The following is a 5,817-nucleotide window of genomic DNA, read 5'->3' as shown; positions in this document are numbered from 1 at the left end:
TTTTTGTATTTTGTTTGAGTATGTTTTGGTGTTGTTTTGTTAATAAACACACACGTTCACTTTCAAAGCCTCCTCTCCAGTCTTTAATAATGACAATGGCACCTTGTTATATTGCCAAATTATTTTGTCCCAAACCGTAGGTTGTGTATATAATGGGAGCTGTGCAAATGTTAAAGTGGTGTCTATGAAGAAAATTCTATTGACAAAAATTTGAAACGCTCTCTTGTCCATTTTACATGCATTCATGAGATGGTCCCTGACTCCATGTTCTGAGACTTCAGATATTGTAAAGGGGACCACTAAGGTCTATATAAAAGAGACTTCAGATACAGTATTAGGGGACCACTAAGGTCTATATAAAAGCATATAAAGTGCCCCATGTCATAGGACCTTTAAGAATAACTCACCAAGTATTGAATATTTACCTTTAAAAGTAGCTACTCCTCTGTGTTTTTAGCCTATTTGTTTACATTCTGACACATCTGCATCATGCATCAGTTCCAACACTAAACCAAACCAACAATCATCCGAAAAACGTTGATAGTGTAGAAAAAGTTATTATTTAGAGTTATTAGGACTGAGGAGAATCTCTTTCTTTGATTTCTAAACAGATCTAAGGGCTGTTTATCTTCGATTGGACAGCTGAATGTGTATAATGGATTTGGATTTTGAGTTATGACTCTAAATGTTTGTGGCAAATTCTGTTAATCGTAATAAAAAAACATTACAGCAAATATTTGAATCATGTTTGTATCTATTTGTTAATAATATTTTCATATTTGTTTACATCCTAACAGCAATTCTTTCCTTTGTTTCCAAAGACAGGGTTTTTACAAGGTTTGGAAATCCATTTCTCCTCTAACAGACAAACATAACGATGTGCATAGTTAGGCACCATAGGTGGTAAGATACACGTCAGAAACAGCAGTTTTTGAATTATTGTTCCCCCAACACAACAGTCATTTGATTTCTTCGCAGGTCTAATCAATTACACAGACGGAATGAAGCCTTCGGGCGAAGGACCCCGACACTGGCAGCATGAGAAGAAAAAAAAGAATAAAAAAGGAAAGAAGTTGTAGTCATCAGGCATTTGTATCTAATGACAGAAATTTCACCCCATGTAGATGAAGCACATCAGCATCTCGACAACATTTCTGTTCCACGTCATTAATCTGCAGAAGCTTCCTTAGCGGGAAAAACAAAATGGAATTAATTAGGAAGATGCAGGACACCAAGTTGAGGAATTAATAAAACTGCGTTTCTTGTTAATGGACACAAAACAAATGACGCCATTATTCTTTAAAAGGCAGGCCGGCTCAGTGCGCTGGCTGCTCATTTCTGACTCAATTACCATGCAGAGAGAGCGCCGTTCTCTACCTTTCTGAAAATGAGGTTTCAATGAGAAAATTTAATTAGGAATTATATCCCGGCAAGGACGCCGATCAAAAACAAAGCTTCTCATTTTCAATTTGCAACTTTTCCACGCAAGTTTGTATTTAGTTAGAAACACACGAGTGGTTTTGTTTTAAGAAATCTCTCCTGAGGAGTGTGCATACTTGGAATGCCAATGCCCAGCATACAGCTAAGTGCTCATGAGAGAAATCCATTAGTTTTAACAAAATACAAAACATACAACTCGCAACATGAACAACTTAGCCCTCCATTCAACAAAATATGAACAAAATAGACAGAAAAGAAGAAAAAAAACATAATTGACAACACCATAAACTCATCATACCTGTTGGGTTCAAGCCTGGTTACGGACCATTAGTGCATGTATAGGCACTGAGCATTCAGAAATGTGTGTAATGTGTGTTAACAATAGAGTTAAAACATTGTAATTTTCCGTGTGTATAATTATTATTGTTATTATTAATATTATTACCCGTCTCTCCACAACACAAAGCTTCTTAGGAGTCCTCCAGAAAATCCAGGTGCTTCTAGTGTAGACATCCAATCTGGCAACCCGTTTGTAAGACAACGCCACCACCCTAGCCATCTCACAAGCCCACTCCTGGATTGACGGCAACACTTCAGTCTTCCATCCTCTTAAAATAATCAGTAAACTAGTCAGGAGCCAGCTTCATATGTGCTTATACATCCCGCTCAAGTTTGACCCATCTCTGAGAACATTTCATCTTGGTCTGAATGAAACCTGGGTACCCGCAATCTGACATCCTGGATCTTATCACACAACGAGAGGAATCCATTTGAGTAATGTATTTGGTAATACAAAAATATTCAATGGAAGCTTCAGCCCAGGGCTGTAGTCAAGTCTACTGTTGTTGAGTCCAAGACAATTCCAAGACAAGGACATGGTCGAGACTCCAAAGAGTCCAAAGAAGTTCAAGTTCAAGTCAAGACCGAGTCCAAATGAGAGACAGTCAATACCGATACAGAAAAAAAGAATTCTCTTTGACCCCCCTTACTTACCTGTTCGTAATGTGATTATTAAAAAGCAAGTGGAGAGTAACACATCATATGTCCATATTATATACTTAAAGGTCCACTCTGTAATATATTTACTGCAATAAATTCAAAAATGACCCCAATGCAGGGTGACCAGACGTCCCCGGTTTCCGGGGACAGTCCCCGGATTTGGTGACCTGTCCCCGGCTGGCTCTGTCCCCAAAAATGTCCCCGGTTTTCACTGTGACTGACAGACCCGAAATTGGAATGAAAGAAAGAAAACACTGACCAAAAGTAGCCGATAGTCGCTCAAGCCAGCCAGAACCAGCGCTACTCAGAGAAGTTTTAGAAAGCCGTATTTTACGATGCTAAAATTACTGATTATTTACATGGAGTCTGGTGGGTTAAGTGAACACAATTTTGCAGACTTTTATGTTTTAAAAAAGGATCTTAATATTTAACAGAAAGGTCTTAGAAATCCTTTCCATAATGTTGTCAGACAATATTAATCTGAGCCTGCCACTAGCAAAACGAGCACTTTTATGAACGTAAATACAAGCTGGACAATTGTCCTATTACCTTCCATTGTAGCTTGTTTCTCTGCTGTCGACTGCAGCAATCTCGTTTAATACTGCATCAATGTCAAAGGAAAATATTTCCTCAGTAGTTTTGATTGTATCCCATACTCAGTGAGCTGTTGCAGAAACAAGCCTGGGGCGGCTCAGCCCCTAATGACAGCAGCTCTAGGTTTAGTGTCCCCGATTTAAGTTTTACAAAAATAAAAAACATGACGTGTTTTGGAGGTATATACTGGATGGAGGTACCTGCTGTAATTGTAATCCAAGGAAGTGTGTCTGTCCGTTGGGTGGAGAGGACAGCGAGGTTGTTGTGTTTTTAGTGGTTCCTACTGTAATTGTAATCCGAGTTAGTGTGTCTATCAGTTGGGTACAGAGCTCCGCGTGAACCAGCATCTAACGTTAGCTACTCCGCTGCGCTGTGCAGTAATGTCTGGCTCTGTGAGACAAGCATCTAGCTACATTGTTGTGGCTGCTGCGGTCTCAGCATGGCAACCAACGTGAACTTTGACTCTGGGGGGAAGGGGCGGGGGGGACAAATCTCTGCAGTATTTTTAATTTGTACTGCAGTAACTATTTTAAAAACTAGCTGTCAGTATAACATATTAGACCTTTAATATATAAAATGGAAATGTTCCTATTCTTGAACTTACTACCTGATGATTGAGGGATATGACGCAGCCAGGTGTATACCAGGAGACCGATCTCAATGCCTGTTCTACATGGATTTTGAATGAACCTGGACTCGGTTGAGACCAACAACAATATTTGGCGAGTCCAATGCCCGAGTCCGAGACAAGTCTGAGTCCAAATACCAACAAGTCCTAGTACGGACTTGAGTACTTCAGCCCTGCAGCCCTGCTTCGGCAGCACACACTCACAGCCAGCAGATGGAAGGAAATGAAATACATTTCAGCCCCAGGCTAAAGATAATGCTCCCCCTGTGTGATCGTAGCTGTACGTCAGCATATGAGCCGCGGGCTGAACCCATTTGGCCACAGCACAGGCTTGTTGTTGTAACCCCCTCACCCCAGGGCGGATCCCCCTCCCTCCCTGCCGGCCACGTACACTGCATCTCCGCCCCGGGGGCCCAAGGGTCGGAGGGGGTTAGCGGGGGTCGAGCAGGAGTGGAAGGAATCAATATGTGTTGAGTCAGAGGGAGGAGAGGGCCATCTTACCTGAGGACAGTGAGACCTTCCTCTAATCTACTCAGGGAGAAAATTGCAGAGCTCAATTTAAGACCTAACCCATGAAATTAACACCTCCAGCTCCCTTTTTCTGCTACCAAGAGTGATTTCACAGAATGGGCAGCCTCTTTTAAACTTTTCAAAGTGAGAGAGGCCCTGACTTTATTTTCAGGATTCACCTTATATGCCTCCTCTTTCAGAAGGGGGGTTGAAATGTGGTGGGAGGAGCATCAAGGTGAAATAGGCCCAAAGTATTGTTCAAGCAGAAAAATGTAGAGCACAACATTGCTCTCTCTCTCTCTCTCTCTCTCTCTCTCTCTCTCTCTCTCTCTCTCTCCCTTTCCGGTTCAAGTCCACTGTAAACAGGTTCTAAAAATTATTTTCCAAGAGACACCTAGTTTCTGATTTGTGTGTGTGTGTGTGTGTGTTTGCGACAATAGACTGACAGTTGTAAATCTCTACATTAGGTGAATAAAAATAAAATACTTAAACACTCAAAATGTTACTAATCTCGAAACAATGTAAATTAAAAATTAAATTAGCATACTTTAGCGTACCACAGGGCATACTGTATTGTGCCTCTTTAAGTTAGACTTTTTTATGTCTACAAAAATTGTTTTTGTTTTTAGTTCAGAAAATAAGGATCATAGAAGGAAATTCAATGTTAAACATAAGTATGCACAAACGTAACGTAAATCTAACGCACCCTAGCGACAGCAAATGTAACTTGCAGCCAGGTTCAGTCCAGAAACTCTCTGTTGGCTTTCAAGCTGGGAAAAATCAAATCTGGTCAGGCCAATCACATCGTGTATAGAGTCCGTGGGCGGGCTTAACATAAGGACGGCAGAGTGGCGCGTAAATTCCCTGCTATTTGAAAAGAAGATGGCTGCTGCTGGCGAGCAGCGGTCTTTTGAATCGGCTTTGGCCACGACTATGGAACACTAAGTCATTCTTAAAAAAAGATGTGTTTAGAGTTTTGCCGACCAGATACGGTAGCACTTTCCTATTGCGTGCAGAGGGAATTTGAAAGCCAACTGTTTATCCCGCCCCTCGGATTGAGCCCTGCCAATGGTGAGTTCCCAGATCCAACATCTGGATGTGGGTCTGGCTTGTCAGGCTAACTAAATGCTTGGGGGAATTACCTGAAATGTTGGGTCTTTGTAAATCAGAGTGTGGTCTAGACCTACTTTATCTGTAAAGTGTCTTGAGATATTGATCTGATACTATTAATACAATTGAATTAAATTTAATTGTAATTGATAGGCTATCACAATGATTAATGTGGCAAAATGAATATGCTACTGGAAAAGGGTTATTAAGGCGGATACTGGTGTGTTGTGTGCTCATATCATGCTTTTTGGCTATATACTGTATCTTATGTTATAGGTTTACAAAATTAAAAATCCCAAAGTCCCCCCCCAAACAGAAACACTGTTAACAAACTGCTCCAAAGAGCTCTATTGTAGTCCAGCCTTTACTTCTGTGACAAACGTGGGTCCCTTTGTAACACACGTTATAATACTCTGCTTCTGACTGGCTAGCAGTCTTTACCTAGCTACTGCACATGTGCAACTCCCAACAAACATGCATCAGAAATGAGATGCCTCACTCTGTAGCTAAAACAGAGAGCTCAACACACAGGGTGA

The 5,817-nt window shown here is 41.0% G+C and overlaps 1 long non-coding RNA gene across 1 annotated transcript in view; it reads right to left on the bottom strand.

Annotated features, from left to right (window-relative positions):
- Positions 1–5,817, bottom strand: part of LOC116701558 (uncharacterized) — a 17,001-nt gene that overhangs the window by 9,607 nt on the left and 1,577 nt on the right. The window contains exon 2 of the long non-coding RNA XR_004334945.1: positions 3,522–3,525. This is a non-coding gene — a long non-coding RNA (uncharacterized LOC116701558). The remainder of the gene's footprint in view (positions 1–3,521; positions 3,526–5,817) is intronic.

Source organism: Etheostoma spectabile, chromosome 14 (assembly GCF_008692095.1).
Source record: "Etheostoma spectabile isolate EspeVRDwgs_2016 chromosome 14, UIUC_Espe_1.0, whole genome shotgun sequence".
Taxonomy (NCBI): domain Eukaryota; kingdom Metazoa; phylum Chordata; class Actinopteri; order Perciformes; family Percidae; genus Etheostoma; species Etheostoma spectabile.
Note: the sequence above shows the minus strand (reverse complement) of the source record. Positions and strands in the feature narration are given on the sequence as shown.